Raw genomic sequence first — 12380 nt, 5'->3', positions numbered from 1 at the left:
GAGTAGCAGGACAGAGTGCGTCAGAGTAGCAGACCAGAGTGCGTCAGAGTAGCAGAACTAAGTGTGTCAGAGTAGCAGAACAGAGTGCATCAGGGTAGCAGGACAGAGTGCGTCAGAGTAGCAGACCAGAGTGCGTCAGAGTAGCAGAACAGACTGCATCAAGTTAGCAGAACAGAGTGCGTCAGAGTAGCAGAACAGAGTGCGTCAGAGTTGCAGAACAGAGTACATCAGGGTAGCAGACCTGAGTGCGTCAGAGTAGCAGACCAGAGTGCGTCAGAGTAGCAGAACAGAGTGCATCAAGGTAGCAGAACAGAGTGCGTCAGAGTAGCAGACTAGAGTGCGTCAGAGTAGCAGAGCAGAGTGCGTCAGAGTAGCAGAACAGAGTGCATCAAGGTAGCAGAACAGAGTGCGTCAGAGTAGCAGACCAGAGTGCGTCAGGGTAGCAGAACAGAGTGCGTCAGAGTAGCAGAACAGAGTGCGTCAGAGTAGCAGAACAGAGTGCATCAGGGTATCAGAACAGAGTGCGTCAGGGTAGCAGAACAGAGTGCGTCAGGGTAGCAGAACAGAGTGCGTCAGGGTATCAGAACAGAGTGCGTCAGGGTAGCAGAACAGAGTGCGTCAGGGTCGCAGAACAGGGTACGTCAGGGTAGCAGAACAGTGTGCGTCAGGGTAGCAGAACAGAGTGCGTCAGTGTAGCAGAACAGTGTGCGTCAGAGTAGCAGAACAGAGTGCGTCAGTGTAGCAGAACAGATTGCGTCAGAGTCGCAGAACAGGGTACGTCACGGTAGCAGAACAGTATGCGTCAGGGTAGCAGAACAGAGTGCGTCAGTGTAGCAGAACAGTGTGCGTCAGGGTAGCAGAACAGAGTGCGTCAGAGTAGCAGAACAGAGTGCGTCAGTGTAGCAGAACAGAGTGCGTCAGAGTAGCAGAACAGTGTGCGTCAGGGTAGCAGAACAGAGTGCGTCAGTGTAGCAGAACAGAGTGCGTCAGGGTAGCAGAACAGTGTGCGTCAGGGTAGCAGAACAGAGTGCATCAGTGTAGCAGACCAGAGTGCGTCAGAGTAGCAGAACAGAGTTCGTCAGAGTAGCAGACCAGAGTGCGTCAGAGTAGCAGAACAGTGTGCGTCAGGGTAGCAGAACAGAGTGCGTCAGTATAGCAGAACAGTGTGCGTCAGGGTAGCAGAACAGAGTGCGTCAGTGTAGCAGAACAGAGTGCATCAAGGTAGCAGAACAGAGTGCGTCAGAGTAGCAGACCAGAGTGCGTCAGGGTAGCAGAACAGAGTGCGTCAGGGTAGCAGAACAGAGTGCGTCAGGGTAGCAGAACAGAGTGCGTCAGGGTAGCAGAACAGAGTGCGTCAGGGTAGCAGAACAGAGTGCATCAGTGTAGCAGACCAGAGTGCGTCAGAGTAGCAGACCAGAGTGTGTCAGGGTAGCAGAACAGTGTGCGTCAGGGTAGCAGAAGGGAGTGCATCAGTGTAGCAGAACAGAGTGCATCAGAGTAGCAGAACAGAGTTCGTCAGGGTAGCAGAACAGAGTGCGTCAGAGTAGCAGAAGAGAGTTCATCAGGATAGCAGAAAAGAGTGCGTCAGAGTAGCAGAACAGAGTTCGTCAGGGTAGCAGAACAGAGTACATCAGAGTAGCAGAACAGAGTGCGTCAGGGTAGCAGAACAGAGTGCGTCAGAGTAGCAGAACAGAGTGCGTCAGGGTAGCAAAACAGAGTACATCAGGGTAGCAGAACAGAGTGGGTCAGTGTAGCAGAACAGAGTGCGTCAGTGTAGCAGAACAGATTGCGTCAGGGTAGCAGAACTGAGTGCGACAGTGTAGCAGAACAGAGTGTGTCAGGGTAGCAGAACAGAGTGCGTCAGTGTACCAGAACAGAGTGCGTCAGAGTAGCAGAACCGAGTGCGTCAGGGTAGCAGAACAGAGTGCGTCAGAGTAGCAGAACAGAGTACGTCAGGGTAGCAGAACAGAGTGCGTCAGAGTAGCAGAACAGAGTGCATCAGTGTCGCAGAACAGAGTGCGTCAGAGTAGCAGAACAGAGTGCGTCAGAGTAGCAGGACAGAGTGCGTCAGAGTAGCAGACCAGAGTGCGTCAGAGTAGCAGAACTAAGTGTGTCAGAGTAGCAGAACAGAGTGCATCAGGGTAGCAGGACAGAGTGCGTCAGAGTAGCAGACCAGAGTGCGTCAGAGTAGCAGAACAGACTGCATCAAGTTAGCAGAACAGAGTGCGTCAGAGTAGCAGAACAGAGTGCGTCAGAGTTGCAGAACAGAGTACATCAGGGTAGCAGACCTGAGTGCGTCAGAGTAGCAGACCAGAGTGCGTCAGAGTAGCAGAACAGAGTGCATCAAGGTAGCAGAACAGAGTGCGTCAGAGTAGCAGACTAGAGTGCGTCAGGGTAGCAGAACAGAGTGCGTCAGAGTTGCAGACCAGAGTGCGTCAGAGTAGCAGAACAGAGTGCATCAAGGTGGCAGAACAGAGTGCGTCAGAGTAGCAGACTAGAGTGCGTCAGGGTAGCAGAACAGTGTTCGTCAGGGTAGCAGAAGGGAGTGCATCAGTGTAGCAGAACAGAGTGCATCAGAGTAGCAGAACAGAGTTCGTCAGGGTAGCAGAACAGAGTACGTCAGAGTAGCAGAACAGAGTGCGTCAGGGTAGCAGAACAGTGTGCGTCAGAGTAGCAGAACAGAGTGCGTCAGGGTAGCAGAACAGAGTGCCTCAGGGTATCAGAACAGAGTGCGTCAGAGTAGCAGAACAGTGTGCGTCAGGGTAGCAGAACAGAGTGCGTCAGAGTCGCAGAACAGGGTACGTCAGGGTAGCAGAACAGTATGCGTCAGGGTAGCAGAACAGAGTGCGCCAGGGGAGCAGAACAGTGTGCGTCAGAGTAGCAGAACAGAGTGCGTCAGGGTAGCAGAACACAGTGCGTCAGGGTATCAGAACACAGTGCGTCAGGGTATCAGAACAGAGTGCGTTAGGGTAGCAGAACAGTGTGCGTCAGAGTAGCAGAACAGAGTGCGTCAGAGTAGCAAAACAGAGTACGTCAGAGTAGCAAAACAGAGTACGTCAGGGTAGCAGAACAGAGTGCATCAGGGTAGCAGAACACAGTGCGTCAGGGTATCAGAACAGAGTGCGTTAGGGTAGCAGAACAGAGTGCGTCAGGGTAGCAGAACACAGTGCGTCAGGGTATCAGAACAGAGTGCGTTAGGGTAGCAGAACAGTGTGCGTCAGAGTAGCAGAACAGAGTGCGTCAGAGTAGCAAAACAGAGTACGTCAGAGTAGCAAAACAGAGTACGTCAGGGTAGCAGAACAGAGTGCATCAGGGTAGCAGAACACAGTGCGTCAGGGTATCAGAACAGAGTGCGTTAGGGTAGCAGAACAGACTGCGTCAGAGAAGCAGAACAGAGTGCGTCAGAGTAGCAGAACAGAGTGCGTCAGAGTAGCAAAACAGAGTACGTCAGAGTAGCAAAACAGAGTGCGTTAGGGTAGCAGAACAGAGTGCATCAGGGTAGCAGAACACAGTGCGTCAGGGTATCAGAACAGAGTGCGTTAGGGTAGCAGAACAGACTGCGTCAGAGAAGCAGAACAGAGTGCGTCAGAGTAGCAGAACAGAGTGCGTCAGAGTAGCAAAACAGAGTACGTCAGGGTAGCAGAACAGAGTGCGACAGAGTAGCAAAACAGAGTACGTCAGGGTAGCAGAACAGAGTGCGTCAGAGTAGCAAAACAGAGTACGTCAGGGTAGCAGAACAGAGTGCGTCAGAGTAGCAAAACAGAGTACGTCAGGGTAGCAGAACAGAGTGCGTCAGAGTAGCAGAACAGAGTGCATCAGGGTATCAGAACAGAGTGCGTCAGAGTAGCAGAACAGAGTGCGTCAGAGTCGCAGAACAGGGTACGTCAGGGTAGCAGGACAGTGTGCGTCAGGGTAGCAGGACCGAGTGCGTCAGGGTAGCAGAACAGAGTGCGTCAGAGTAGCAGAACAGAGTGCGTCAGGGTTGCAGAACAGAGTGCGTCAGAGTAGCAGAACAGAGTGCGTCAGGGTAGCAGAACAGAGTGCGTCCGAGTAGCAGAACACAGTTCGTCAGGGTAGCAGAACAGAGTGCATCAGAGTAGCAGAACAGAGTGCATCAGAGTAGCAGAACAGAGTGCATCAGTGTCGCAGAACAGAGTGCGTCAGAGTAGCAGAACACAGTGCGTCAGAGTAGCAGACCAGCGTGCGTCAGAGTAGCAGAACAGAGTGCATCAAGGCAGCAGAACAGTGTTCGTCAGCGTAGCAGAAGAGAGTGCGTCAGAGTAGCAGAACAGAGTGCGTCAGAGAAGCAGAACACAGTGCGTCAGAGTAGCAGAACAGAGTGCATCAGTGTCGCAGAACAGAGTGCGTCAGAGTAGCAGAACAGAGTGCGTCAGAATAGCAGAACAGAGTGCGTCAAGGTAGCAGAACACAGTGCATCAGAGTAGCAGAACAGAGTGCGTCAGAATAGCAGAACAGAGTGCGTCAGGGTAGCAGAACAGAGTGCGTCAGAGCAGCAGAACAGAGTGCATCAGTGTAGCAGAACAGAGTGCGTCAGAGTAGCAGAACAGAGTGCATCAAAGTAGCAGAACAGAGTGCGTCAGAGTAGCAGACCAGACTGCGTCAGGGTAGCAGAACAGAGTGCGTCAGGGTAGCAGAACAGAGTGCATCAGTGTAGCAGAACAGAGTGCGTCAGAGTAGCAGAGCAGAGTGCGTCAGAGTAGCAGAACAGAGTGCATCAAGGTAGCAGAACAGAGTGCGTCAGAGTAGCAGACCAGAGTGCGTCAGGGTAGCAGAACAGAGTGCGTCAGAGTAGCAGAACAGAGTGCGTCAGTGTAGCAGAACAGAGTGCATCAGGGTATCAGAACAGAGTGCGTCAGAGTAGCAGAACAGTGTGCGTCAGGGTAGCAGAACAGAGTGCGTCAGTGTAGCAGAACAGTGTGCGTCAGGGTAGCAGAACAGATTGCGTCAGAGTAGCAGAACAGAGTGCGTCAGTGTAGCAGAACAGAGTGCGTCAGAGTCGCAGAACAGTGTGCGTCAGGGTAGCAGAACAGAGTGCGTCAGAGTAGCAGAACAGATTGCGTCAGAGTAGCAGAACAGTGTGCGTCAGGGTAGCAGAACAGAGTGCGTCAGAGTAGCAGAACAGAGTGCGTCAGTGTAGCAGAACAGAGTGCGTCAGAGTAGCAGAACAGAGTGCGTCAGGGTAGCAGAACAGAGTGCGTCAGGGTAGCAGAACAGAGTGCGTCAGTGTAGCAGAACAGAGTGCGTCAGTGTAGCAGAACAGTGTGCGTCAGGGTAGCAGAACAGAGTGCGTCAGAGTAGCAGAACAGAGTGCGTCAGGGTAGCAGAACAGTGTGCGTCAGGGTAGCAGAACAGAGTGCGTCAGTGTAGCAGAACAGAGTGCGTCAGGGTAGCAGAACAGAGTGCGTCAGGGTAGCAGAACAGAGTGCGTCAGGGTAGCAGAACAGAGTGCGTCAGGGTCACAGAACAGAGTGCGTCAGAGTAGCAGACCAGAGTGCGTCAGAGTAGCAGAACAGAGTGCATCAAGGTAGCAGAACAGAGTGCGTCAGAGTAGCAGAACAGAGTGCGTCAGTGTAGCAGAACAGAGTGCGTCAGTGTAGCAGAACAGAGTGCGTCAGGGTAGCAGAACAGAGTGCGTCAGGGTCACAGAACAGAGTGCGTCAGAGTAGCAGACCAGAGTGCGTCAGAGTAGCAGAACAGAGTGCGTCAGTGTAGCAGAACAGAGTGCGTCAGGGTAGCAGAACAGAGTGCGTCAGGGTAGCAGAACAGAGTGCGTCAGGGTCACAGAACAGAGTGCGTCAGAGTAGCAGACCAGAGTGCGTCAGAGTAGCAGAACAGAGTGCATCAAGGTAGCAGAACAGAGTGCGTCAGAGTAGCAGAACAGAGTGCGTCAGTGTAGCAGAACAGTGTGCGTCAGGGTAGCAGAACAGTGTGCGTCAGGGTAGCAGAACAGAGTGCGTCAGTGTAGCAGAACAGAGTGCGTCAGGGTAGCAGAACAGTGTGCGTCAGGGTAGCAGAACAGAGTTCGTCAGAGTAGCAGAACAGAGTGCGTCAGTGTAGCAGAACAGAGTGCGTCAGTGTAGCAGAACCGAGTGCGTCAGGGTAGCAGAACAGAGTGCATCAGTGTAGCAGACCAGAGTGCGTCAGAGTAGCAGACCAGAGTGTGTCAGGGTAGCAGACCAGAGTGGGTCAGTGTAGCAGAACAGAGTGCGTCAGGGTAGCAGAACAGAGTGCATCAGGGTAGCAGAACAGAGTGCGTCAGAGCAGCAGAACAGAGTGCATCAGTGTAGCAGAACAGAGTGCGTCAGAGTAGCAGACCAGAGTGCGTCAGAGTAGCAGAACAGAGTGCATCAGTGTAGCAGAACAGAGTGCGTCAGAGTAGCAGAACAGAGTGCATCAGTGTAGCAGAACAGAGTGCATCAAAGTAGCAGAACAGAGTGCGTCAGAGTAGCAGACCAGACTGCGTCAGTGTAGCAGAACAGAGTGCGTCAGGGTAGCAGAACAGAGTGCATCAGTGTAGCAGAACAGAGTGCGTCAGAGTAGCAGAGCAGAGTGCGTCAGAGTAGCAGAACAGAGTGCATCAAGGTAGCAGAACAGAGTGCGTCAGAGTAGCAGACCAGAGTGCGTCAGGGTAGCAGAACAGAGTGCGTCAGAGTAGCAGAACAGAGTGCGTCAGAGTAGCAGAACAGAGTGCATCAGGGTATCAGAACAGAGTGCGTCAGGGTAGCAGAACAGAGTGCGTCAGGGTAGCAGAACAGAGTGCGTCAGGGTATCAGAACAGAGTGCGTCAGGGTAGCAGAACAGAGTGCGTCAGGGTCGCAGAACAGGGTACGTCAGGGTAGCAGAACAGTGTGCGTCAGGGTAGCAGAACAGAGTGCGTCAGTGTAGCAGAACAGTGTGCGTCAGGGTAGCAGAACAGAGTGCGTCAGAGTAGCAGAACAGAGTGCGTCAGTGTAGCAGAACAGAGTGCGTCAGAGTAGCAGAACAGTGTGCGTCAGGGTAGCAGAACAGAGTGCGTCAGTGTAGCAGAACAGAGTGCGTCAGGGTAGCAGAACAGTGTGCGTCAGGGTAGCAGAACAGAGTGCGTCAGTGTAGCAGAACAGAGTGCATCAGTGTAGCAGACCAGAGTGCGTCAGAGTAGCAGAACAGAGTTCGTCAGAGTAGCAGACCAGAGTGCGTCAGAGTAGCAGAACAGTGTGCGTCAGGGTAGCAGAACAGAGTGCGTCAGTATAGCAGAACAGTGTGCGTCAGGGTAGCAGAACAGAGTGCGTCAGTGTAGCAGAACAGAGTGCATCAAGGTAGCAGAACAGAGTGCGTCAGAGTAGCAGACCAGAGTGCGTCAGGGTAGCAGAACAGAGTGCGTCAGGGTAGCAGAACAGAGTGCATCAGTGTAGCAGACCAGAGTGCGTCAGAGTAGCAGACCAGAGTGTGTCAGGGTAGCAGAACAGTGTGCGTCAGGGTAGCAGAAGGGAGTGCATCAGTGTAGCAGAACAGAGTGCATCAGAGTAGCAGAACAGAGTTCGTCAGGGTAGCAGAACAGAGTGCGTCAGAGTAGCAGAAGAGAGTTCATCAGGATAGCAGAAAAGAGTGCGTCAGAGTAGCAGAACAGAGTTCGTCAGGGTAGCAGAACAGAGTACATCAGAGTAGCAGAACAGAGTGCGTCTGGGTAGCAGAACAGAGTGCGTCAGAGTAGCAGAACAGAGTGCGTCAGGGTAGCAAAACAGAGTACATCAGGGTAGCAGAACAGAGTGGGTCAGTGTAGCAGAACAGAGTGCGTCAGTGTAGCAGAACAGATTGCGTCAGGGTAGCAGAACTGAGTGCGACAGTGTAGCAGAACAGAGTGTGTCAGGGTAGCAGAACAGAGTGCGTCAGTGTACCAGAACAGAGTGCGTCAGAGTAGCAGAACCGAGTGCGTCAGGGTAGCAGAACAGAGTGCGTCAGAGTAGCAGAACAGAGTACGTCAGGGTAGCAGAACAGAGTGCGTCAGAGTAGCAGAACAGAGTGCATCAGTGTCGCAGAACAGAGTGCGTCAGAGTAGCAGAACAGAGTGCGTCAGAGTAGCAGGACAGAGTGCGTCAGAGTAGCAGACCAGAGTGCGTCAGAGTAGCAGAACTAAGTGTGTCAGAGTAGCAGAACAGAGTGCATCAGGGTAGCAGGACAGAGTGCGTCAGAGTAGCAGACCAGAGTGCGTCAGAGTAGCAGAACAGACTGCATCAAGGTAGCAGAACAGAGTGCGTCAGAGTAGCAGAACAGAGTGCGTCAGAGTTGCAGAACAGAGTACATCAGGGTAGCAGACCTGAGTGCGTCAGAGTAGCAGACCAGAGTGCGTCAGAGTAGCAGAACAGAGTGCATCAAGGTAGCAGAACAGAGTGCGTCAGAGTAGCAGACTAGAGTGCGTCAGGGTAGCAGAACAGAGTGCGTCAGAGTTGCAGACCAGAGTGCGTCAGAGTAGCAGAACAGAGTGCATCAAGGTGGCAGAACAGAGTGCGTCAGAGTAGCAGACTAGAGTGCGTCAGGGTAGCAGAACAGTGTTCGTCAGGGTAGCAGAAGGGAGTGCATCAGTGTAGCAGAACAGAGTGCATCAGAGTAGCAGAACAGAGTTCGTCAGGGTAGCAGAACAGAGTACGTCAGAGTAGCAGAACAGAGTGCGTCAGGGTAGCAGAACAGTGTGCGTCAGAGTAGCAGAACAGAGTGCGTCAGGGTAGCAGAACAGAGTGTGTCAGGGTAGCAGAACAGAGTGCGTCAGGGTAGCAGAACAGTGTGCGTCAGAGTAGCAGAACAGAGTGCGTCAGGGTAGCAGAACAGAGTGTGTCAGGGTAGCAGAACAGAGTGCGTCAGGGTAGCAGAACAGAGTGCGTCAGAGTAGCAGAACAGAGTGCGTCAGGGTAGCAGAACAGAGTGTGTCAGGGTAGCAGAACAGAGTGTGTCAGGGTAGCAGAACAGAGTGCGTCAGAGTAGCAGAACAGAGTGCGTCAGGGTAGCAGAACAGAGTGCGTCAGAGTAGCAGAACAGAGTGCGCAGGGTAGCAGAACAGAGTGCGTCAGGGTAGCAGAACAGAGTGCGTCAGGGTAGCAGAACAGAGTGCGCAGGGTAGCAGAACAGAGTGTGTCAGGGTAGCAGAACAGAGTGTGTCAGTGTAGCAGAACAGAGTGCGTCAGGGTAGCAGAACAGAGTGCGTCAGAGTAGCAGAACAGAGTGCGTCAGGGTAGCAGAACAGAGTGCGTCAGGGTAGCAGAACAGTGTGCGTCAGAGTAGCAGAACAGAGTGCGTCAGGGTAGCAGAACACAGTGCGTCAGGGTAGCAGAACAGTGTGCGTCAGAGTAGCAGAACAGAGTGCGTCAGGGTAGCAGAACAGAGTGCGTCAGGGTAGCAGAACAGAGTGCGTCAGGGTAGCAGAACAGAGTGTGTCAGGGTAGCAGAACAGAGTGCGTCAGGGTAGCAGAACAGAGTGCGTCAGGGTAGCAGAACAGAGTGCGTCAGGGTAGCAGAACAGTGTGCGTCAGAGTAGCAGAACAGAGTGCGTCAGGGTAGCAGAACAGAGTGTGTCAGGGTAGCAGAACAGAGTGCGTCAGGGTAGCAGAACAGAGTGCGTCAGGGTAGCAGAACAGAGTGCGTCAGGGTAGCAGAACAGAGTGTGTCAGGGTAGCAGAACAGAGTGCGTCAGGGTAGCAGAACAGAGTGCGTCAGTGTAGCAGAACAGAGTGCGTCAGGGTAGCAGAACAGAGTGTGTCAGGGTAGCAGAACAGAGTGCGTCAGGGTAGCAGAACAGAGTGCGTCAGGGTAGCAGAACAGAGTGTGTCAGGGTAGCAGAACAGAGTGTGTCAGGGTAGCAGAACAGAGTGCGCCAGGGGAGCAGAACAGAGTGCGCCAGGGGAGCAGAACAGAGTGCGTCAGTGTAGCAGAACAGAGTGCGTCAGAGTAGCAGAACAGAGTGTGTCAGGGTAGCAGAACAGAGTGCGCCAGGGGAGCAGAACAGAGTGCGTCAGGGTAGCAGAACAGAGTGCGCCAGGGTAGCAGAACAGAGTGCGTCAGGGTAGCAGAACAGAGTGCGTCAGGGTCGCAGAACAGAGTGCGTCAGGGTAGCAGAACAGAGTGCGCCAGGGGAGCAGAACAGAGTGCGTCAGGGTAGCAGAACAGAGTGCGTCAGGGTAGCAGAACAGAGTGCGTCAGGGTAGCAGAACAGAGTGCGCCAGGGGAGCAGAACAGAGTGCGTCAGTGTAGCAGAACAGAGTGCGTCAGGGTAGCAGAACAGGGTACGTCAGGGGAGCAGAACAGAGTGCGTCAGGGTAGCAGAACAGAGTGCGTCAGGGTAGCAGAACAGAGTGCGTCAGGGTAGCAGAACAGAGTGCGTCAGGGTAGCAGAACAGAGTGCGTCAGGGTAGCAGAACAGAGTGCGCAGTGTAGCAGAACAGAGTGCGTCAGGGTAGCAGAACAGAGTGCGTCAGGGTAGCAGAACAGAGTGCGCAGTGTAGCAGAACAGAGTGCGTCAGTGTAGCAGAACAGAGTGCGTCAGAGTAGCAGAACAGAGTGCGTCAGGGTAGCAGAACAGAGTGCGTCAGGGTAGCAGAACAGAGTGCGTCAGGGTAGCAGAACAGAGTGCGTCAGGGTAGCAGAACAGAGTGCGTCAGGGTAGCAGAACAGAGTGCGCAGTGTAGCAGAACAGAGTGCGTCAGTGTAGCAGAACAGAGTGCGTCAGGGTAGCAGAACAGAGTGCGTCAGGGGAGCAGAACAGAGTGCGTCAGTGTAGCAGAACAGAGTGCGTCAGGGTAGCAGAACAGAGTGCGTCAGGGGAGCAGAACAGAGTGCGCAGTGTAGCAGAACAGAGTGCGTCAGTGTAGCAGAACAGAGTGCGTCAGGGTAGCAGAACAGAGTGCGCCAGGGGAGCAGAACAGAGTGCGTCAGTGTAGCAGAACAGAGTGCGTCAGGGTAGCAGAACAGAGTGCGTCAGGGTAGCAGAACAGAGTGCGCCAGGGGAGCATAACAGAGTGCGTCAGGGTAGCAGAACAGAGTGTGTCAGGGTAGCACAACAGAGTGCGTCAGTGTAGCAGAACAGAGTGCGTCAGGGTAGCAGAACAGAGTGCGTCAGGGGAGCAGAACAGAGTGCGCCAGGGGAGCAGAACAGAGTGCGCCAGGGGAGCAGAACAGAGTGCGTCAGGGTAGCAGAACAGAGTGTGTCAGTGTAGCAGAACAGAGTGCGTCAGGGTAGCAGAACAGAGTGCGTCAGGGGAGCAGAACAGTGTGCGTCAGAGTAGCAGAACAGAGTGCGTCAGGGGAGCAGAACAGAGTGCGCCAGGGGAGCAGAACAGAGTGCGTCAGGGTAGCAGAACAGAGTGTGTCAGTGTAGCAGAACAGAGTGCGTCAGGGTAGCAGAACAGAGTGCGTCAGGGGAGCAGAACAGTGTGCGTCAGAGTAGCAGAACAGAGTGCGTCAGGGTAGCAGAACAGAGTGCGTCAGGGGAGCAGAACAGAGTGCGCCAGGGGAGCAGAACAGAGTGCGTCAGGGGAGCAGAACAGAGTGCGCCAGGGGAGCAGAACAGAGAGCGTCAGGGTAGCAGAACAGAGTGTGTCAGTGTAGCAGAACAGAGTGCGTCAGGGTAGCAGAACAGAGTGCGTCAGGGGAGCAGAACAGTGTGCGTCAGAGTAGCAGAACAGAGTGCGTCAGGGTAGCAGAACAGAGTGCGCCAGGGGAGCAGAACAGAGTGCATCAAGGTGGCAGAACAGAGTGCGTCAGAGTAGCAGACTAGAGTGCGTCAGGGTAGCAGAACAGAGTGCGTCAGAGTAGCAGAACAGAGTGCATCAGTGTCGCAGAACAGAGTGCGTCAGAGTAGCAGAACAGAGTGCGTCAGAGTAGCAGGACAGAGTGCGTCAGAGTAGCAGACCAGAGTGCGTCAGAGTAGCAGAACTAAGTGTGTCAGAGTAGCAGAACAGAGTGCATCAGGGTAGCAGGACAGAGTGCGTCAGAGTAGCAGACCAGAGTGCGTCAGAGTAGCAGAACAGACTGCATCAAGGTAGCAGAACAGAGTGCGTCAGAGTAGCAGAACAGAGTGCGTCAGAGTTGCAGAACAGAGTACATCAGGGTAGCAGACCTGAGTGCGTCAGAGTAGCAGACCAGACTGCGTCAGAGTAGCAGAACAGAGTGCATCAAGGTAGCAGAACAGAGTGCGTCAGAGTAGCAGACTAGAGTGCGTCAGGGTAGCAGAACAGAGTGCGTCAGAGTTGCAGACCAGAGTGCGTCAGAGTAGCAGAACAGAGTGCATCAAGGTGGCAGAACAGAGTGCGTCAGAGTAGCAGACTAGAGTGCGTCAGGGTAGCAGAACAGTGTTCGTCAGGGTAGCAGAAGGGAGTGCATCAGTGTAGCAGAAC

The sequence above is a fragment of the Chiloscyllium plagiosum genome, unplaced genomic scaffold (genome assembly GCF_037043375.1).
Source record: "Chiloscyllium plagiosum isolate Xiang-an unplaced genomic scaffold, Cpla_swu_hap1 HiC_scaffold_15, whole genome shotgun sequence".
Lineage (NCBI taxonomy): Eukaryota > Metazoa > Chordata > Chondrichthyes > Orectolobiformes > Hemiscylliidae > Chiloscyllium > Chiloscyllium plagiosum.
The sequence above is the reverse complement of the archived record's forward strand: the minus strand, read 5'-3'. Positions refer to the sequence as shown.